The 23,813-nt window shown below is 42.5% G+C and overlaps 1 protein-coding gene and 1 long non-coding RNA gene across 2 annotated transcripts in view; one reads left to right on the forward strand and one right to left on the reverse strand.

The window, feature by feature from the left end:
- nrp1a (neuropilin 1a) overlaps positions 1-23,813 on the forward strand; it is a 166,709-nt gene that overhangs the window by 38,894 nt on the left and 104,002 nt on the right. The gene's annotated exons all lie outside the window — the stretch shown is intronic.
- Positions 7,104-10,273, reverse strand: LOC118291262. The gene is made up of 3 exons (XR_004786588.2): positions 9,993-10,273; positions 8,734-8,803; positions 7,104-8,013 (listed from the first exon to the last, which is right to left on the reverse strand). It is a non-coding gene; the product is annotated as an uncharacterized LOC118291262 (long non-coding RNA).

Raw genomic sequence — 23,813 nt, forward strand, 5'->3', positions numbered from 1 at the left:
CGAAAAATGTCCCCCTTCTTTCATTATAAAAGTATTAGAGAAGGATTTCTTATGTTAAAGTGAAATGAAAACTTAAATTAATTGACGTTAAATTAAGTTTTCAAATTTGGCATCTGTGTGCAGTGTGTGACACAGCTTGTTTGAGCAGTTGAGGCAAAAGGCCAAATCAGACAGCATGTGAATCAACAGGTGCCGGGCAACATAGCAGCATAGAAAATGTGGAGCACCACTGCCTAAAATTGGATCTTGGGCCTTCTTGGAACCAGACTTGGCCACTAAAGTAAAAGAACCACGGGACAACGAGAGGTCGACAGAGAGAGCAGCAATGACTCTCTGGAAATGACTTCCTCATGAGCAATAAAGCATCCACCTTTCTCTGCCAAAGGATTCTAAACTTAAGTCATTCAATAATGACTTTAAGTTACAGACATGGGGCCGTAACCTTTCTGAACAAACCAAACACACGATTCAAATTTTAGATAAGCTCGGGCTCAATTTCAGCTCAGGGAATCGAATCAACGGGTCCGGGTTTTGGGAACTTTTTTGAGGAAGTGATTATCCCAGATGGACTGGAGGAACGAGCTGGGATCTTAAATAATTAATTCAAACCTGAAGTTGATGTTAGTTTGTGACAAGTACAAGAGCTACTTTTAGAACATGAAGGAACAACGACTCAAGTCATGCATTTTAAGTTTTTCTGGAATGACCTTTGGTTTACATTGAAAGCACAGAGCAGAATGTAAAAGGGTGTTGTATGGCAACGTGCTTTGTATTTGCTGTGTATTTGTCAGTTATGGGTTTTGTTTTTTGATAGTACCACTACCGTTTTTTAAGCTTCCAGTTTCGTTAGGTCTTGTGGTTTTTGCCTCACAGCACAAATAAGCAAGTTTCTGTCCACATGCCTCGAGTCTCATGAAACATTAAATCAGCCACGCATATCAAGATGAACTACTTGATATCTTTGTTTAGTTGTATGATCTTGTAAATTTGGCCTCCTCCTGTGTTTTTCCTATACCAAGAGCTACAGAGAACAGCAGTCAAATTCCTTGTGCAGCATGTCTCTACACGGTGTTCTTGGCTAATAAGAGCGTGTCTGATTCTGATTGTAATCCTGAATACCTGTTATGGTTTTGCTGAGAAGTCCAGGGACCAACACAGTAAACAGTCCTCCCACACCAAAATATACTAGGTGGATTTTACTATCTTTCTACTAAAATGACAAAAGGCCCCACAAACTAAACATTTAAAAATTTTGCATTCACAATTTCTCCATTGTAAGACTAATAAAGGAATATCTTATCTGATCTCTTATCTTATTTTTTCTTGCATTTCCAAACCCGTATATGAGCTGACATCCCTATTTATGTTAAAGTTATGGAAAGATAGTTGTAATGCTAGAGGAAAAGTCCCTATCCTGATCTCCACTGCCAAGTCTGTTTTAAGTATATTCTATTCTGCTCTCTTTCCTTAAGGCAGGTTGAGTTGTAACAACAAAAAATGATTAGAAACTGTTTGGAAAGATTAGAAGTTCAGTAATATGAAAGTGCCGTCTTCGCTGCTGGACCTTTGCATCATGTTGTTTCAGCAGAGGCAAGATTCACATGGGTGTCCAGGAAAACGTGGTCTTAACAGAAGCAGTAACTGTTCCACTCCCTAGCACATGCTTGATGAAACCATTACCCATATCTGACTGGTTGATCATCAACCATCCAACACACAACAGCTGTACCTGCCTTGACCAGACCTGACCTGTCAACACACAAAAGCCATTTGAACAAATCTGCCACAATCTCCTGACAGACTGCTTTTGAGTCCACACCAGAACAAAAAAATAACTCCTTCTTCTTACCTACTCAGCAGGAAGCTGACTTTTAGAAAATGGATTTAAATTGTCCTGAAATTGTGCTGAATTTGATGTCTAATTCTATGGGTTTAGTTGCTAACGGTGACTGGATTTAGCTCTTTTAAGGTCACTTGTGCCGAAGAGAGCAGTGACGACAGATAGTGACTTGTACTCCCTTGATTAGAAGCCTGAGAGCAACTGCAATTTTCGGAGTCCGCACTGCCAATTTGAACAATATTCCATCTCACTGAAATTATGCTAAAAATGAATAGGACACTCAAGTAATTTTATCCCTTTCTTGCAGCAAAGTAATTTTTTTTTTTACCAAGGTAGAGTTTTTTTAACATGCTGATGAATGTTGTCAACATATTAAGTTGTCTATGTTTGATCAAATCGTTGAACAATTTTGTGATGAATGCATAAATGAGTGCAGCTAAAGATTTACTCTCTAACATTTAAAATAATTCACTGTTTTTATTGAAACTAAAATGTACAGCTAAATCCTTTACATTAAAATCTACCTACAATTGATTAAATTAATTGATCGAGAGCCCATAATTGCATATTGTTGTGCCTGATACAAATGGTACACTCCCACATGCTTTTGCATTTCCCTTTGTTCAGCACCATCGCTGATATACCTAGCGATCGTGTTTGTTGGCTATCCAGTCACATTTTAGTATCCTCCGACCCCCCCTGTCAAACCCTTTGATAATATCAGCTAGAGTAAGTAACAACCTGCGAACATACTGGGTCATTAACATTTTCCATTTAGAGAGCCTGTCGGAGCCTATTAGACTTATATCAGAAGACCTGAGAGCATCAGGGGAAGGTACCTGGTGTCTGGTGTCAGACTCGTCAACTCCAACCAACCCCCCAGTCTGCTTCCAATCTTAATAAATGCAGACAACCTGAGCTTCAAGTACCCAAATCAATGGAACATGGCAAGGTCAACGCGCAGAGAGCTCCTTTCAGTTAAAAACCGGAGGGGGTGGTTTATGAGCGATGGGGTGAGGGGGAGGTGGAGGCGACTGTGCCGACAGCCTCCCCATCGCCTTTTACCACCTTAATGTACAGGGTCATAGTGCAGTGATATGATGAAGTTGATCAATCAGTGAGTTACAGTTGCTTTCAATTGGCCAACTCCAACATGGCTGCATGCTTTGATGTTGAATTTGTCCTTAAAATCCAATAAAGGATAGATTTTTTTCTCGCTGTTATTGCCTAAACTTAACCCTAGACAGACCGGAGTCTGGATCTACACCCTGGTCTCTGGTATAAACAGTCATGTGCTTTGTGTTCCCACCCTCCTCCCCAACCACCCCTTGGTGACTCGTCTGCCATTAAAAAAAAAATGTACTGCCACATTCATGCAGCAAAATGGCACTAAATGTTCTTAGATTAAAAAAAAAAAAAACTTTTTCCAAAGGGGCCCTGACCAAGCATCCATGTGACGACTTAGGAGTGAAAATGCGTTAACTGATTAAGGAAGCGTGTAGTCTGGAAATAAATGCCCATGGCAATTTTTCCCAAAGCCCACTCTGATGTCCTTAAATCTTTATTTTTCTGGCAAACAGTCCAAACTGAAAAATAATTAATTTACTATCATATATGATAGAAACACAGAGCAAATCCTCATCCTTTTTTTTGCTTGAAAAATGATTCCATCAGTTAGTTTGCATGTATGCATATGCAGTTGCGAGAACACAATCGCATCAATATGCAGACGAATGGGTAATGTGTGGCAGATCTGGGACCTTGTCCTCTTCTGCCTCAGTCATCTCTGTCTGCGTGGCATTTTCCACGGGCAAGGTCTCAAACTGTCATTCACTGGGAGAGGTGGTGAAAGGCAGTCCGACGCTGCTTTTTCTTTGGCTATGGCCTCTTTGTTTCTCCGGGTTGACGTCGCTGAATAGTGGGATACTGGGATGTGCGCCTGATACTGCGGAGCACACTGCCCCCAGGCAAGTGCATTATCATTCACTCTTGCATCAACGTGCCTTGCCTGAATATGTAAACAGGGAAGTTGCAGCGCCCAGAGAATGGGCTCTTGCAGCATCCGAGGCCTGTACAGTCATTTGTCAGCTGCGTATGGAAACTTGATGGGAAAACATACAATAGCACGTTGGAACATCTCATCATTTCAGCTTTCCTGCTGAAACCCCCCCCCGCCACAATACAAGCAGTATTGTGTGCCGTGACAAAAGATGAAAGGCGTTTCTTTGCACTCGGAGGAGGCACACAAGTCAGTGGTATCAATAGAGTGCTATAATAGGCAGCGCTCTGTTTAGACACCTCAAGTCACTCATGCAAATTGGCAATCGCCACCGTTAAGGCTCGCACACAGAGGGGATGTGTGCACGTATTTACCCATGTGGGTTTGTTTGTCAAACATGATGACATGTTTTTTTTTTAAGGGAGTCAAATGGAAAGCGTTTGTAAAGTGTTTGTGCGCAGGCTGATTTGAAGTGAAATGGGTTTCCTTGGGTAGCCAATGGGATTGCTTTGATGTCTGACATGTCATTGTGCTGTGTGTTATTGTGTGTCGGTTACGAAAAAGCTTGTTTATTCCCATCCAGAGGCTCAAGCCGACAAATGTCGGAAAGGAGGTGGCGTTATCGCATGCACTGACAGCTTACATCAGAAGACTTGTGACAGGGATTTTACTTTTAAATTAACGGTGGAAATAAAAGTTCAGACAGAAAAATATATATATATATATATCAGTATGAACACATGCTGCAAAACTAGGACTCAATGTCCCATGACTGTGGCTGTCAACACATTTCAATATCTGTGTCATCTCATGAACTCATCTGGCATCAGAAGGAATTCAAGACTATCCTTCTTTTGTTTATTTGGGACGTGCAATCTGCGCAAATCCCCCCAAAAAAGGGGTGAGGAGGAGGGGGTGGCGGGTGGAAAAATAACAAATGAGAACAAGCGAGACGGTGAGAGATTACGACTACGGGACAGAAAGAGACGATGAACACGCAGAGTGTCTGCGCGGCGACTGTGAGATGTCCGTGGGAATGGCAGCTGTGGCAGCGGAATAAATTTGCATGCGGTTAATAAATAACTTTGTGAACCAGAGCACCTGGCCCGGTCTCCAGTGCAATGCGGTGTCACGGGGGCCTGCGCTGATTATTCACTAACCTTCCCGTCAAATGAATAGGTCTTCTGCTTCTACACTTTGCCTCTTTGCTTGTCTGCTCCGGGGTGAGACACAACATGCTGCCGCTGGTGGTGGGAATGGAAGGAAACATTCATTTTTGAGAGAGGAAAAAAAACAACACAAGAGCAGGGCTTATTGAAAGATCCCATTCTAACTGAATTTACAAACACGTTGTTTCATGGTATGCGGCGTGGCCTCATCCTGAAAGGAAATATAGTAGATAATAAGCTTAGAGGGCTGAATGAAAGATGCAGAATCTAAATGAGATACATGCCGTAGAGCAGGATTCCAAAAGCACATATTAGAGGCAGGAAGTAGCACAAAAGCATCGAACCATATTGTTCTTCCCCTGATTCAGACCGACCCCAGATAATATAATGACAGTCTCCTCATCACCCTGCCCGGGAATACGATCTCATTATAAAGTCATGCTTACAAATCTGGGTTGGATATTAACTATGTAAATACCCCCTAGCTCACAATTAAACATGTCCGTCCTTTATCCTTATTTTTTTAATTTATTTTGTTTGCCAGATCCTATACGACTCCGCCTCTTTTTTTCTGTTTGATTTTCTCTCTCTTCCGCCTCTCGATATAGTCCCTGTTTCTCTCCCTCCTGCTCTCGGGGCAAACTGCGCGCCCACTGGGAAGGATGATGACCAGAGGCCTCCCTATCATTAAACTCATTTCGTAAAACAACAGGGTGCACTAATGAGGAATTTTAATTAATATTCTAATTATTTTTGTAATTGCCCGTGCCAAGTGATTATGTGCGGGCCCGGGCCTTAATTCTGCCTCGGCTACACGAAGGCGATAACTGCTAAAGTTCATATTCGTGGTCGTATCTTCAACATGTTAAAGTATCAAGAGTAATTAGAAAGTCCTTTGATGATAAATATTGCCCCTGCAACTCATTTAGCTTAAGTCTACATGACGTACCTCATTGTGCACATCCTCATGCCTGAGGTCATGGCAAAGTAAACGCACGAGCTGTTAAAGGGATTGATGTTTTAGATGTACAATATGTGCATATATTTAAGAAACCCTGGCTTCTCATTTTCTGTGCAGATTTTTTAAATATATTTTTTAATTAGTTAGATTTTTCCATGCATGCGAACCAAGCAGGGACCAATTCCTGAAAAATTTTCTGCACAGCACCGTGGCTATGAACGCCTCCGTGTGCCTTTCAGTTCCTCTCAGGTGCACAGCACTTGAAGTAAAGGTTGAAACCTGCTTCTCCATGCTGCACCATATCATGAGTTTTTACAAAGATGTTTGCGGGGCTGTTTCTTTTATACTCTTTTTAAATCACATTGGCTTTTTTTCCTGCCTCTTCACAGAGGAACTTCTGCTGCTGAGATTCATGGCATGTCTTCACAGAAAGCATTTCAGCCACGTTGTTCAGGCGCATCTGATGGAACAGATACGCTTCTATTTGAATCAATCCAGCTGTCTAAGCAAGCTGTGTAACGTTTGTTCTTTTCTTCCATCATACACTCGAGTATTTTACACTTAAAGTCTATCATTTTCATTTCATGCACATGACTACAGCGGAGGTCTGAGCGCCGTGCCCGAGGATCTCCTGTGTAGACGTGGTGGAGCATGGAAGCTGCTGGTGCTCCTGCTAACAGAGCAGCACAACACGTGTTCTGTGGAGACACGGCGTGAGGTGGGCCTCTGCACACACGGGCAGAGCATTTGCATGTATCTGCAGACAACCTTGGTTTCCGCCTAATGGGGCTTTCAGACACAATGTGTCGACAGCACCACTGTGCTCCGAAGCCCATTATTTCCGATGGCTTTCAGCGCGCCGCGACGGTTTGTCGCTGCGCCGAGCAAAGTGCACGCACAAGGGCGCCTCTCCGCGAGCTCAGTTGAACTCTGACCACTGCGCGCCGAGACAAATGCTGAGACAAAGGCCTGCATGGTTAACAGGAATGAGGAATTCAGAATGAAAGGGAAAATGGTGGAAGAACTAATAATGTGTGTGTCTAAATCTAAAAAAGATTACATTTGAGGAAGGCAGGTGTGATAGATAGATAGATACTTTATTCATCCCAAGCTGGGAAATTCCGGTGTGGCAGCAGCACGTTTTACACAGCACACATTAAAAATATATACAATATATACACAAATGAATTTAGAATATAAAATTGCAAAAAATATAGAGAATAAGAATAATAAAATGTAAAGAATTTACATTAAGTATTAACGGTGGAAGTAGTGCAAATGCGCCGGGATTTATGTTTGCTCTTTTGTTTAAAAAACGTCTATCTGTCAGCCAGAGGTGAGGAGTTATAAAGTGTTATGGCTTGTGGCAGGAAAGTTATTGTAGGTAGGCCTATATGACATATGGTTTGGGTTGAGGGTTTTGTTATGTGTTCCCCCTATCCCCCCTGTCCGTCACCTAAATCTCAGGGACACATTTAGTAAAGAGATGAAGACCAGCACCGAAGACAATCATCCATCATGAGCTTTCTGGAGCCTCACGTCAGAGAGAGGGCCACTTCCTCCGACATCTCCCAGTTCCTAGAAGACAGACCCTCTAGTCCACAAGTTACCCGAGCACCCCTGGATTTTTGGCCATCGTCATCTGGTACCCTGTCCACTTCATTGACCCTATTAACTGACTGGAGTGTCTGCAAATCCACAGACACTGACTCTGGCTTTCTTGAAAACGGTCAAAGATAACAAAAAAAAAAAATGTGATGATTAGTCATTTTACGCTAACACACTTATCCACACATACAGCCATATGTTTTCCTCAGTGTGAAATACTCCAGTAAAAAGCTTTTCTTTCCGAAAATGGAACAAGTGGTAATGATCAGTTGCCAGCCAGGCTGCGGGTGAATCACTGACGGCCGTAGCATCGGTCCTGCCGTCCTCCCTGGAGCCATGTCAGGCTCCCTACGAGGCAGCATGACCAGTCTTCAAGGCGACTGCTGCAGGAGATCAGTGGCAGATGAGGCCCTTGACCAATTCATCTGGACATGATCTGGACATGGAGGGTGCAGAGGGGAGCCAGAGGCCTCTCGATGAGAAGCATGGATACGGCAACAGACACAGACAGCCACAGACACAGCTTCCCCCGCGGAGAAGATCAGATGAGATCAAAGGAATGGGAGAATATTTCAGATGCGGTTTTAGATGGGATATTTCCTCGAGGGGTTGTAGCATCACCCTCATATTAGCTAGATTAGTCTGGGCTGTCAATCCACAGCCGTGTGGAATAATACGTCTTTGTTGGCTGTTGAATTTTAAGTTTCATTTTAAGTGTCTTTTTATTTTTACTTGCAGACAAAGAAACTTCAACACTTTTTGACGCACACCTCTTCTGCAGTTTGACTAAGCTCTCGCCACACTCGCACGTTACTTTCCCAACAAGCAGTGGTGGACATGAAGAGTGGAGATGTTCAACCATTTAGCTTTCTCACCATGATAATTCCTCCCAAGTTCGTCGGCAGCTATCTGCTTTGCCACGAGCCGCAGACACGGCCCGCAGAATTTCCCCCTAATACTCTTATTTTCCCATTTTTTATTCTTTTTTTCCCCCTCCCCAACCGTTCCTTTATTTATTTATTTATTTATTTATATATTTTTGCATTTATCTGGGGACCGTGTGTGTCTTGTTTGTGGGAGACACAAACTGTTTTGCATTCACTAACATGCACAGAGCATAAATATTGGATTAAGTAAACAAATCCGAGGGGCTCACCTCTGAATGATATCAGCAATTCGGCTTTCGGAGCCAGCAGGAATGCCACGGTCGCAGTCTTTGCTTGAGACTCGACCGATGAAAAGAGAGAGCGAGGCAGAGGGAGACGGCGAGAGAAAGGGAGAGAGAGAGTCAAATGGCAGTTTAATCCTCCCTGAGTGTTATCTTGCAGGTGTTTTGCAGACTGTGCTCTCTTTGGAAACTTTGAAATCGGGCCAGGCTTTCATGTGCAGGGTAAGGTAGAGGGAGTGTGTTGCCTGCATGTTTGTGGGCAATAAACATCGACACAACGGGGCAGGACTCCAGCTCACAACTCCACTTAACATGTTATTCCCCCGAGCTCCTTGTTAGGCAGTCGGCCATGTTGTCAAGTTAAATACAAACCCAGCCTTTCCTTTTTCTTTGGTCCTTTTTATAGTATTTCTATTTTCCTCAAACAGGTAATCATAATGCACAGTGAGTCATGCTGGAAGCTCTGGAGTTCTCTAAAGTAATTTGAATTGATGTCATTTTATCTTTAGCAATTATCTCACAGCGGCATCCCATAACACCCATATGGATATGGAATTACATTTCTCCGGGTTATTCACATGCATGTTCCATGACTTCATTAGAATTGAACCCTGCACATAGATTTCCTCGCTAGAAAATTAGCCAGACTCTAAAAGCCAAGATGAGAGCAGGCCCGCGGTCTCCTGCAGACATCCAGTATTGGGTGTCGCCGAGTTTTAATGGCCCTGTTCATCACCGGGCTTCCACGACAGCGGACGGTCTGGCAGCATTCGGTTCCCCCAAGAGAGTGTGCTGTTTTATTGGCCTCCTCAGCGCTGAGTTCTCCCCTGTGCCCATGCAATACAGCAGCAAGCATGGAGGGGAAAGGCCCCCCTCCCTGATTAATCGGCATTGTATGTTTCTCAATGCTACCGCAGTGCTCATGTTCCATATTTTCTAATGGTTATGGGCACAGTCATTTAAAATGCTGCTGGGGGAGCCATCACTCAGGATGTTGCACGGCTGAAGTGGGCCCAAGTATTATCGAGCGAAGCACATGCGCACGAGAGCCTGTCTGGCAAGAAGAGGATGAAAAAACAGATGCGTTGGTGTATGCATAAATTAGGCACGTTTGTCGCGTTGTGTGTTGTTTCACATCCAAAAATATATTTAAAAAAAAACTTGTAAAGTGTCAGTTTCTGAAAGTCTTGTCTTTCAACAGCACGGTTTGTCCCTGGGAAGCAGCTTCACCGAGCCTCCCCACTCACCTTCTGTCGTGGAGAACAAGCCCGAGTGACGTTAAGCACCTCTCACCAGGTAAAAGCTAAATCATTCTGACAACAGCGTGGGGCACACGTAAAATCCCAGGGAGAGGACCACTCTGAGCACTTGACTCCCTGAGGCCCGGCATTATGAGAAACGGTTGTGGGGCCCAAATAAGATGGGGCCATGGTGAGGAGCAGTTTTTTTCTTTCATTACGTTCTAATTCCCACAGAGCCTGGCAACTCCAGTGTCTCAACATAACGCCCAAATTCAATGTGGCATTTCATAACTGTGCTCCCTTCACGGTACTGTGACTGTGCTGGTTCTGGTGAAGAGAGAAGCCCGCTCTTTCTGAGTGGCTGGGGGGGCGGGGTCATGCATATTAAGCAGTGCTTTGAAGATGATGTTTTCTTGTAATATGCAGGCAATGCAATGCGGTGACATTGTGAGCAATGATTTGTGGGAATGTCAACATTCATGTTGTCAAAATGTAAAGCTGGAAAACAGAACGGACCCAGTCACATGGGTATTTAAAACAGTCAAGTTCTGCAACAACATCAATTCATATCAATGGATCGTAGTAGCAGAGTAAATTCACGCAAATCTTCCGCATCACGCTCACCTCTGATGAACTTTGACAAATGAAGGTGTGCTGCTAACTAACATCAAACGTTGTCGACAGTGCCGACCTTTTGAGAGGCGCAGAGATCAAAACAGTCAGAGCTATCGCAGCTCATTAACTGTGTTGTCCAATCCACTTTTATTCAACCTCTTCTGTTGGAGTTTAAAGTGCTGCTTGAAAGGAACATGGTTTATTACAAGACAGGAGTCGATGTTGCAAATACTCTTGAATAAACTTTGTGAACTAAAGGCGCCATTAACAACTGACAGGAAGCTAGCTCAGAGAGCTTTTAATGTCCAAGCCCCATAGGAACAGAGCTGGGCAAGGAGGCAGTTTTGTTATAGTGGCCAAGGAGGTGTGGACGCGGGTCAAATGACTTGGACTTGTCAGACCCGAGCAAGTAATTTGATGACTTAAATACCAATGACGTATGATTTCACTTGGGGTGGAAAAAAGTTTTAATTACATGTATTATTTCATAATTTTGCTAGCCGGAAAGATATCATTACATTAATGAACTCCCAAATCTTCACATTTTATGAGCCCCTCATATATTTTGTTTGTATAAATTTTAAATTTATAAAGAAACTGGTACTGGTACAATAAATCCTTCTAAAATCTAAGAGTAGAAGTATAAAGTGTCCCCGCATGGCCATGAAGCCTTTTCTGTAAGTATGTTTAATACGCTTGACCTCTTACAGATTTGAAGAATACCAGATGAACAAAATCATCACAAAAGAACCACAACCGCCTTCATCCACAGCAGGAAGTTATCACCAACGCAAAATTGTTCAACTTAGTTATTCATAGCAACTTGCCCCTGTCTATTGTGGAAAACAAGGCACTTTGTGACAGTAGTCAACGTTGAGAATTCTGCTGCACAAAGTCATTCGAACTGGAAAACTCAGATGAGCAACACAGTGACAGTGGACATATGGTCTGTTTGAGAAGATGAAGGAGTTTGGCTGGTTTCATTGTGCTCTTTATAAAGAAAGACGCCCAGAAAATGCAGCCATATCCTTTGGCCTGTGACCACTTCAAAGCGCCACTTTCAGCCAAAGTAATCTGCTAGCAGTTTGAGGTCATATGTGTTAAATACATTAAAGAAAAGCTGGACCATATTATCAGAGGCATGCGGAAAGTCTGCAGTGTTTCCCCCCCAAAGCGTTGTCTTTCAAAGTTATCGACAACCAGTTTGGGGAAGACAGAGACATCCCTGTCGCTAAAGCACAAGATGGAACTCGTCACTGAGGAAAGCGATGGCGGTTCCCCAATGTGATCACCGAAAGCTTTCTCATGTTCCACAAAAGGCAGGGCACAAGAGGTTGATATTCGTAGCACGGGATCGGAATCTGTTTCTGGAACTGATAGACATTGTTACTGTTGTGAGAAATAACAGATTTGACAAAGAGGGAGAAGATGGTCACAGTGTGTTCAGTTATTCCCGCTGTCATTAAATTGGCACCTTACAAAGCTGAATTTTGTGAACACTAGTGTCAAGCGCACCTTTAGAAAATGTATTTGCCTCCACATTTGACAGAAATGTTCACTTAAAGATGAACTGATTAGATTTTGCTCAAAGATCAAGGTCACTGTGACCGCACAAAAGACGTTTCTGGCCATAACACAAGAACTCAGGTGCTAATCGGGACCGAAATGCCTTTTAGTGATCCCTTTAAAGTCTTTACTGCATATATTATGTGAGTCTGGACAACTGCACCATGGTACATGCTTTGCTTTATCAAAAGCATGATAAAAGTACAAACAAAACTTAATGGTGTATATGTACAAAGCTACAGTTGTTTTCCAAGTAGCCCTGCAAGTAGTCACTCTGTCACCAAGCTTCAAACACTGGCACTTTAGCAAGGATGACATTTTTTTAAACCACTTAATAGTATGACTAAGCCTTCAAGACCGAGCATTTGAAAGTGAAATGAATCCTGTATATCAAAATGAATACACAGTCTACTGTAAGTTAATTGGCCATCAGCATTGGGAGAGAAAAAATAAAGTATACGTTAGTGATCGACCGATATATCGGTTGTTTTCGTTTTTTACGTGTATCGGCATCGGCCGATACACGCTTGCCGATAGTTTTTCCCGGCATTATTTACAGACAGCCGTCCTTGTTCTACCTCACCTGTTTTTACTATTTGTTAAATATTGTTTTTTTAAGTTCAATAAATGTTCCTTTTGTAAATTGAGACTCGTAACATTTGTTATCATCATTGTGTAATTTTTATAATGTAAATTGAGGGAGCAAAAGTAGTGTCGGCTCCAAATATCGGCTCAAGAAAATCAGCAGTCCGTATCGGTCATCGGCTAAGGCTGATGAAAAAAGAAAACGGTATCGGCATCAGCCCTAAAATATCCATATCGGTCGATCCCTAGTAAACGTAGTAGGCAGAAAGCTCCAGTTATAAAGATTTGATGTTCTTGAAGCCAGCAGCGAGATAAGAAAAAAAGAATGATCGAATAAGACTGAGGGAGGTGAGTGACAGTCAACTGAACTGTATGTGATAAAAAATAATAACATTTGAACCGAGCGTAAAGGGCAGATTTGACATTTCAGTGGTGTAAGGGGGCAAAGGCACAAGCGCAGGTTGTACACCCTGGAGCCCGAAACCTACCTGCTTCACTGGTTCGCACATTCTCACCTTCCATCACTGAAAGCAGATTTATACATCTCCCCACTGTCACCTTTTCCTATTTTCTCCTTACTCAGATCAGCAGCAGCAGCAGCAGAGTCCATAGAATACCAAAAACATTATGTCCATCCAAGCAGAAAATATGCTCCAAACACTGCCCTGCTCTGGCCGGCAGCGATGCAGGGTCCCTGCTTTGTGATAGGTTATCAGCTGGAGCAGAGATGGCCACAGCCGAGGCCTGTTGGTCATCCTGGAGAGGAGACATGGCAGATGGATATCTTTAAATTATATCTGAAAGAAAAGCACCTCGGGTTGCCAAAGTGAATGTAAAAAAAAAAAGGGGGGGAAAAACACCTTTCTGCTGCTATCCAGATACAAGGAGCCATTTCTCCTCACAATTGCTTCACAGTTTACACTTTTTACTTGTCACACTGGCGAAAGATATTAATGTCTGATTGGAAAAAGTCTCCTAGCACGTTATTTATCAAACCCTAAACATTTCTTGTTCCGGCTGTGATGATATTCTTCTTGTCTCTGTTTATATAATTGTGCATTAAGTATGTTTGCATTATAAACTCTTGGTGAGACGAGACAAGCTCCCTGAAGACAACAACTTACGCTCTGGGGTAAATTTGATGTCAAAACTAAGCAACACATAAATCAATAACAACATTGAGACATATTATGCTCCTATTCATGTTCATAATTTTAATTTGGGTTATTACTTGTTCAGTAAACACATCAGCTTCCTCATACCGTCCATTGCTGCATCTCCTCTTTCCAGCCTTTGTCTCAAACGGTTCAATCCTGTCTCTTTAAAGCCCCCATCTCCCAATGAAGCCCAGTCTGCTCTTATTGGCTAGCTGGCCCCCTTTGTTGTGATTGGTCAACCACTTCCAGAGAATGTCGGCCTCCGCTCTTGGTTTACCTGACATTTGGCGAGTACTGACGAGGAGCTTCAGGAGCAGTGTTTCCTGTCGGAGATAGGAGCTCCCTTTACTGCGGACTTTGGGCTTTTTGACTTTGCGGGTCTTTTACATGCACAAAAAAATCTATATAACAAACTGGAGGAAAGGTAATAGGCATAATATGTCTACTTTAAGGCAAACGTATGCTTTTCACTTCTACAGTGTCATAAGTTTGCACCAAAAGCTCATGTCCACGGTTGAGTGTTCATGGGTGTGCAGACCATTGCATGTGACCAATCCTGTCCAGGTTGGTTTGAGGATATAAGTGCTTTTTGTTGCAGGTTTAATACATTTAAATTTTAAATTTAAAATATGATTGTTGTTGTTGTCGAAATAGCACAAGCCAGCAGCATGAATTTTACTTCTACATAAGTAACATTTCAGGAAATGGTTCTTGGCAGGATGTTTGCTTTTACCCTGCCCTACCTCATCCCCCATCCCCCCACCCCTCGTGGTGATTGCCTTGCCTGCTATCTCTAGGCAGCAGTTCTGTTTGTGCAGTGCCTCTGTATGTCAAAAAAAGAGCCGCCTGTTAATTTTATGATCTGTCACACGTCTGCCTTTCTGCGACGGGCAGTGGGCAACTGGGTCTGGACTTCCTTATCGCGCTGTTCATTTCTGCCCACCCCTGCCAGAGTGGAGTCACATCACATATCTGGGCAGCAGGACTGAATTGGTTTCCACGTGCTATCGAGAATAGGTCGACTCACAGTGAGGAGATAATTCCAATGCTTTGACTTTGAATGTAGTTCAAAGCAGTTTGGGAGGCAGGCTGCATCAGTAATGAAAACTGCAGACATTTGTGCTCACATTTTTACAGAGCAAAATAGTTAAACTTCGGTTATTAAATTCCTGCATAATCCTAAATATCTATTTGTATGCAGATGATGTTGATCATTCAGTTTCAGTGTTATTCATTTCAACAGTGGTCCAAGAAAAAAATAATAATTGTGGAATGTAATATTGCCTTGACATGACAGCTATGATATCCTGTTGAGCATCTTCATTCACTCCAGTCACTTTAGTTTCTGTGCTCAGAGAAGGTGGGGGGTTCTCAAAATGAGCTTTCATCAAAAGGAGAAAAATGAGAAAATGATCTACGTGACACTAAGGACAGTCACTAAGCCTCCTGGGAAATGTTTCATAAAGCCCGAGTAACTGTGTTGTCTTTTTGTGTTTGTGATTAAGTGTGTGTGAGAGCATGTGTTGGTGTGTACTCCCGGAAGGAAATGCTAAAAGATATTAAGATTAAAACGATAAATTAAGATCTCACATTCGCAGCAATAACAAATCTTTGCACGTTGAATGCCGGGTAGCCCGACATTGGAGAACCAAATTTTGCATTCCAGAGTTAATGGTGGCCTTTCCATGAGTTAAAGCATGTTTATTGGAAATGTATTACAGTGTTTGTCTTGTGCCTCCTTGAATCATTATCCAGACAAGTCTACTGGTACTTTTACAGATAACTTTGTTTATATCAGGCTATCTACTTACATCAGCACAGGAATAGGAATTCAAGATCGATATAAATCCAAAATCATGCAGCACTCAAGTAACCCAAGCTTTGTCAGGATGAATTGGTAAATCTTCTAATCACATCTACAATCTTAAACAAAGACGCTATCCGTCTCTCTCCGCCTGACAAACACAGAGCAGGTGGGCCACTTTGCTATGTTAATCTGAAGGCTGTCCGCCAAATTTGTACACAGTCGCAGAAATTAGACGGTGGCTTTGTCCTGTAGGGAAATGGCGCCACAGTCAAAGCAGCCGGCACATCAAAGCCAATGAGCACACACAGAAAAACAATCTTCACTTAAATAACTGCAGATGAAATGAGCATGGCAACATTTCTGGTGAGCGTTAAGGAGTTGGATGATTGCCAGAGAGCAGATTTTTTTTTCCCAGAGTAAATGGCTAATGTGGTGCGTTATTCTGGGTTGGTGTTTGTGCAACGGGACTGCGCTCTCCAGCGAATCAGATCGGAGCCTCGTGACGACTGCCTGGGGAGCCGGGGTGATGATGCATTAGGTCTGAGTTTTTCTGAGATGGCTGTGCTGCAGTCACCAAGACAACAAAAGGATCCCTGTGCCAGAAAGCATTCCTTTTTCCTCCCACTCTCATGGACTGCTAATAGGAGACTTTGAAAAAGCAAAGGAAGCCATGGAAGGAGACATTGGAGAAAAGATGCGAGCTCTCCCACCCATTTGAGAATAGTTCCCACATACTGTGCAGCCATTGGGAGGACGGGGGCCATCAACGTAGTTTGTTTGGATCCATTACTGCATCTCAGTTTTCTCAAAGCTGTTTAATTGTTGAGGGCTATGGGACATGATTACAGTTCAATACGGGCTTTCAGGTTTTCAGCAAGTACGATAGAACACTTAATTTTATTCAACGGGAAGGGATCAATGCATTGTTCTGAATGGTGAGCTCCTCACTGCAGCATGAAGCTCATGCCTCCAATGGTTTCCGACCCGTCGACATTCTGAAATTCTCAAAGTACCATGTCATACCAGGAGGCCTCTATTTTGAAATCACTGGTTCGTGGCAGTCATAACAGAGGGGATTCCGAGTGTTGGTGGCTTTTTCCTATAATTGCATAAGAATGGTAAACATGAGAAAAAAAATTCTGTATTCCGAACCGTCTAGAGACGCAGGGTATGGCATGTTTGTAACAGTGGTGGAAAGAGCGGTTTGTCTGGGGCACTTCTTTAGACTCCGGACTGAGGGTGGCACACTTCAGAGGCCAGATGGAAAAATATGCCAGGCAAATAGAGCAGAAATTCTATTGTTGTGGGTAATGACTTTCTGCTGGATTCATGCTGAGAATATGAAAGGCAACCTCCCCCTCTCTTCTCCTCCAGAACCCCTCTCTTCCTCTCTCAATGCTGCTCTGTCTTCGCCCCTCCTCTCTGGACGAATCCTACAAACTGAAATGCACACAAACATGTCGCCTGCCCAGAAATTCACTGGAGCACAAACATCCCTAACACACGTGTATATATGGTTAATTTATATTGATACCTGCACTGACTGAACATAACTTCAGTATAAGCAGGTGCGGTCCCATTGGGGGTGGCTTTAGAGCTTCTTATTATCCCATTATGCCCATGGTGCACTTTTCTTGGGTCGAAGCAAACAATTAGCATCATTGTGATGCTGGCTCGCTATATTTCCACTCTGGCGTAATTAGGACTCCATCCACAGAGGCTAACCATCAGTGGTTTGAGCACAGGCTCCCATAACAGGTGACCATCTGCATAAAGATACAGGTGCCATATGACAAGTTCATGTCATATGGCACTGGTCTCAAATAACACTGATGAAAAATAGTCATTATTTTAATGTACAGTGGTTAAATCTTTGTGTCGTTTAGCTCCGTTCATTAATGCAAAGCAAAATCCAACAAAAACTCAAGAAATATCTTTAAAAAATACAGATAAACTGTTAATACAAATCCCCAGGGATAAATTGAAAGACAGTTATATATTTTTGGAAAGAACAGGAGAAGAAAAAATAGGTCTGTTCCAGGCCCTCCCAATGCCACATAATATCAAAAAAATACATATAAAAGCATACAGTCATACCTGAACACAAGCAAGGTTGCCAAGTAATAATGAATAACATTTGGTTTGAAATAAATAGTGGAATTGTACTGTAGTGATCCAGTGCAAAGTGCAAAACATCTGAGCAACAGCTGCTCTGTGCCAACAGATGTCAAAAACAGAAAATAAATATAATGGTTTCCCGTTCTAGTGTGGTATCCCGATTGCACAATGTAATAAGAATGGGGCCGTTTCAGCAGAGCACTGTCAATCAGAGCCAACTTCACCACAGCCGCGCACATTAACTCTACACAATGCTATCCTGTACACCCAAACCTCAGTGACCTGCTTTCCTGTGATGAGTAAAAGGAAAGCACCAGAGGCAAGGAGGGAAGAGGTTGTCATTACATTAGGTGGGGTGTTTCTTTTGATTTGGAAAAAATAGTTTCTGCATTAATGGAGTCGTTCTGTGGCTCGTCTCCTGCTTCAAAAGAGGGGAAAACAAAGGCTGCGGAATGATAGCCGTGAGCACTGTCCTCACATAGGCAGCGTGTGATGCTATACATTATTTTAAAAAGCCCTGTGCACGATACAGAGGCCCTCATTTTGCTATTCAAATGATATTTCTTTTCCATTTTTCACAAACAAAAATACGAGGCAGTTCATAACTATTCTATTGATGGTAAACATAACCTAGCGTGAATGTTATAAGATGTTATAACAATCAAATATTGACAGTTTCAGCCTTGGGTGTGTAGTTTTCACAAATACACAATAACGTCCTTAATGATATGAACTGCACAAACAAATTCAATGTGCAAAATATTTATCTGGTATGTCATGTTTATCTTCAATAACTGTTACTTTGAAGCATGATTGCATACAGTAGTTTTCCTAAGACACTAAACTTACTAAATTCCAAACCTGAAACAAGTTGTCATATAAAGTCCCACACTTGAATAACTGTCCTTGTGGTACACAGTGTTGTATACTCTGATTTAACAGCCCGAGTCGTCTAATTGGAGAGTTTTTGAAATGCAAGGAAAAAGATGAGCTCTGATGATAATCAGGCTGAAATTAGCTCAGGGCTGTAGTCACAGGTGCTGGGCCCTCGAATGCACTGACGAGGGCTAGCGATGCTAACTGTATTGATTAGCTGCTAGCACTTTGTGCCACACAATCAGCATTCCGTGCACCAATGGAATTAGCCACATCTGCACCCACTCCTCGGCTCCACAACATGGTCAACTAATCATCATCACAAACCATTCAAACTTTTGGGAGAGGTCTTTGATTGCAGCAATTCTGTCAAGTTTGCAGAACTGCCTTGACTATTAAGTTGTTTGAAATGTGCTATTTCTGTTGGTGCTTAATTTACTACAGTGCTTTAGGTAACAGGTCTAAATTCTGGCACTTCTCAAAGCTTGACCTTTTTAAATTATTGCGTCCAACTTCATCTCTTTATACTGTAGATGAAGATTTCTTTGAGAAATGGAGATGGTACAAAAGAATGGAAGGAAACAAGGACCACCTGAGAATGAGGGTGTGTTGGTCTTGGAAAGGACAACAGAGGTGTAATGAGGAATGTGATAGACATCAAGTTGGAGTCATGTTACATCAGTTGAGAAGCTGAGAGAGCGTAGAAGGCGGAGACAAAGAATGGCACTTGAGATAACCAGGGGAAAGCAGATCCTGCAGAACAACTCTGCTTGTCTGATTTATTCTCTTTTTCCTCTTGTATACAGCAGCACCTGAAAGATGCAAAGCAGTCCAACTGCACATGCTGTTCTTTACAACTGCATACAAGGATGACAGCAACAGACAGTAGTGGTGGGGCGACGCGACAAGAGCTGGTGAAACATGAGATCCTGCCATCTCCCCAGTGTACAAACAAGACATGGCTGCAAGGGAAGAGTGTGTGTTCTGCAACAACTGTCTGCCTCTTTTGCCTCTCGCTTGTGTTTCTAAGCGTCTGGCCGATGCTTATCACCTACTGTCAGGAAAGCTTTCCCCGTGTAGAGAGGACAAAGGGACGAGCACAGAGGTGGGAAGGACTGTAGAAAGAACTGAAAGGGTTACATGTAGGCCTCTGAAGGTGCCTGAAGCAGTGGTTGTGCCACAAATATGCACAGGGATGTGAAATCTGCACGAAAGATCATGGCCAAATGACTGCAATACTGGCAAATGGTCTCTTGTGCTGAGGGACAAGTAGTCATTCATTTATGTGATTTTACATTACATTCATTTTACTGACGCTTTTGTCCAAAGCGACTTACAATGGTAGCATTAAGAGTCTTGCCTAAGGGCCCACACTGGGATGACCTGGAATCGAAAACCTGACCTTTGTACCAAAGTCAGCTGTGTAACCCACTAAGCTATGCCAGCTGCTATGTGGTTGCCCTACAGGTTGTTTTGCTTCTTATGTCACTTTCGCTGCTCTTGTTGTTGTACTGTTGCACAAGGCATCATTAACTGTTAAATGTTCAACCAAGAAGCTTGTCTGCAAACTAGGATTTATGTTTACAGTGGACAATGCTCTTGATTTCTGTATCTAAATGATTTTGGCTAACGTGGGGTTTGAAACCAAAAAAATAACCAACAAACAAAAAACGCCTGAATTCCTGTGTTACTATTACCAATAAAAAGGACAACAACCAAAACTACAAACCGTAAGTTGTATGAAAACATTAGAGGACTGGCTGTTTTTCTAGCTTAATTTAATAGAATGAATACCATTGGCTCCTAGACTCCCTTCTGTGTCTCTTCATAAAGTCTCTGATGTTCACGTACGGCTCTTTAAACTTTCATCTCTGCGTTTTTTAACATTACTATTTTAGGTCATGTTTGTAGTGATGAATATGTTAATGTTCTGTGTTTGCTCTGATAATGCTTATGTGGTTCCATAGATGGTGGTAGGAAATCCACTGAGGACTGGGAGTAACCCCATTAGCACACTGCTGGATAACCATGCACAGGCCCAGGGGAGGTCATTATGAAGGAGCTGTTTGCTATCTTCATATCTGTAATTAACATATGCAGTGCTGATTACTTCTAACCTACATCTACATCGCAACCACTCTATATAACATGAAGAAACCCAGACACAAACATAAGAATCTATCATGGTGTTAAAACGTCACCTACATTCCATAGAGGCCAGTTTGAGTCAACAGGTTGACAGCTGTTGGAGGAAAAAAAAGCCCTTTTTATATAGCCGCAGTTCCTGTTTTGACACTTTGGTGACTTTTTGGAAGTTTGGAGTTTGAATGGAAGGAAAATGTGACAGGGAACCAGGGTTGTATTGTGTGGTATCTCCATGTGAGATCTCCGTGATAACCAGCTGCAGAATTCAGTTAACACGTTGATGGCTCCATATTTCCTCGTAAAGAAAGCATGAATAAGGAACAATTCAGTCCCAAGGTTCTGCCTCTGTTTTCACCTCATGCGCTAAGAGAATGAAAGGAAAGAGGAAAGAAAGGAAAAAAAGCCATGTGAGAGAAATGACAGCACAGCAGAGGAATGTTTCATATACCCTTGGACTGTGAAGGTAAGAGTTCAACGCCAAATGTGTACATGTGTGTATGTTATGTGTTTCTGATGAAACATAAGTGTCTTTCATCTGAAGGAAAATAATGGTCACCTTCTTTTTGTGGATTGCCTCGAGTCGATTCCCAGCCAGTGATTTAATTCACCTATTGGGAGGCAATGGGCTAATGTTCAAACACATGCCAGCTTTACTTTAGGGCATTGCCTGGTGGTTTCAGTGACTACACACAAGTTTGATTTCATTTGCTGATGGCCAATCCTCTAAATAGACCGGCAGCAGCATTCACTTTCAACTTAACTAACCTGTGTGAAAGTGTCTATACAAATCAAGAATGACTAATGTATAACGTAGCGATGAGGTGACTACCACTGAGCCGGTGCTTTGTAAAGAGAGGAAAGTTGCAGAAGGGGATCTGTTTGTGTTCCTGTATTTATTTGAATCACCATATTGGAAGGACTGTCAAGGTCTTTTTCTTTTTAAAAACTCAAAAAATCAACCCCACAAACTTTTCTGTTTTTTTTTTTTCAAATCAAGAATTCAAGGTGACAGTGTAAGATGTTAACAGAAATCATGCAGCAGTATTGCTGCTTGAATAGGACGTGTGGTGTGCTGAGGCATAATGGTGAATGCAGATGATTTTACTGTGATAAAGGTGAATCACATTGAAGGCCATTTGTAATTTATAAAAACCCAAAAATGAAGGCCCCATTTCGTACTGTCAATGAGATACAAAGCCTGTTTAAAACCGACCTGCTAAAGGCCTGTGAGCAAAAGCACAGACTTGCCATGAATAGTGCTCAAATATTGATTTTTCCATGGACGCAGTTTGTCCTGCTTAAATGATAACACCGAGGACCAGGAAAGCTCTCTCAAATTAAACCTGTCTCGTGCCAAACTGATCAACATCACATACAGTGCGTTGCAAGTGAGTCTCATTACTTTAGCCTGTAACTGAATCTCTGTGGTCCGGACTTTAGTTTGATGCCAGTCTTCCTGTTCATGTTTTCAGCGACCAGCTATTCATGTTCGCTAATTGCTCTCACAGCCGTATTAGATCTGAATTTTAGGTGTGCAAAAATGTCCTGCTGCTGCTTCATATTAGAAGCTTTTTCCTTGTCGAGAGGCTCTTTATGTGAAGCACCTATTGAAAATACAGTGTTACCTTGGTAGCAATGCTATTATTCAATAAAAATGGTTCTACACAGCAAGTTATGGACATATCATGTAGAGATGTTCCGATTCCGATGCCAGTATCGGAAATTCCTCTGATGCTGCTGAATCCGATACCACGTCTTTAAAGTAGTTTCACACGGATAGAACTACAACGTTATTTTCCGGGAAATTCATTTCTTCTGCACGTCTGTTGCGCTGTAGTGATTTCCGGCTTTGAATTGTCAATTGCAATTTGGCAATATTTTACTCTGTACATGACGCACAGCGTAGGTCAAGGGGAGCAGGTCATAATGACCTTTAGGAAGAGATTGTCTAACATGCTGAGCACAGACTTACATATTCGCCCTCAGTGGGTCACCTAGTGATGTTCCTCATAAACAAATCCAGCTGCTTTGAGCCGTCCTTGTTATCCAGCCACAAAGCAGGCAATCTAGGATATGAACGGAGCGGAATTAAAAAAAATGTGCACAATCACACCTCCCTTTTCAATCCTGTCCTCGTGTGCGTGCACTCTGTTGCATCGTGTAAATAACCGGTACGAAACACTGACAAGAAGTTTGGCACCCTATTGTTGTTTGGTAATATAAAACAGCAAACTGTTGGGTTTCCTGCAGTTCATGGTGTAATGAGCCAAGACCCTGATAAACATAAGGTACCAGCTGGTCAGCACCCGTTTCCTCAGAAGCAATTTGCAAATGGAAAAAGGCTTTCATGCCACACACACACACACACACACACACACACACTCACACACACACACACACACACACACACACACACACACACACACACACACACACACACACACACACACACACACACACACACACACACACACACGTAACAGTATGAAAGAGCCCGAAGCTGTTTCAATACATCCAGACCACGGAGAACACTTTTGAAGTTGTGCAGGTCTGAGATGTTAATGTTTTCCAGGTTGAGTCTGGGTGTAACTTTGCTAGCCCCGAAGTAGATTGCATGCCTCGGATGATTCTGTACCCGATCCAAAGGATTCTGGTGCTCATTGAGGGCCCAGGGGGTGAAGGGAAGCAGAAAAAAGTTACGAAGGGAGGAAAGCCGAAGATGAATGAGTTCGGTTGGAGTCAGAGACATCCTAGTTTTCTAATCGCTGGGCAAAGTGTTTTTTGAATTTTAAGTTTTCACATATCTTTTTCTCTTTCATGCTTCAAAAACGAGTTTGAGCGGGGTGAAGAGATAACTTCCCTGAGCTGCGAGGGCGAAAACGTAACTCTGCTCCCTGGAGTTTCTCTTCAGGTGCACGGCAGAAGTTGTATATTAACAAAAAGAGACAATTGCTGACT

Source organism: Scophthalmus maximus, chromosome 21 (genome assembly GCF_022379125.1).
Source record: "Scophthalmus maximus strain ysfricsl-2021 chromosome 21, ASM2237912v1, whole genome shotgun sequence".
Taxonomy (NCBI): Eukaryota; Metazoa; Chordata; class Actinopteri; order Pleuronectiformes; family Scophthalmidae; genus Scophthalmus; species Scophthalmus maximus.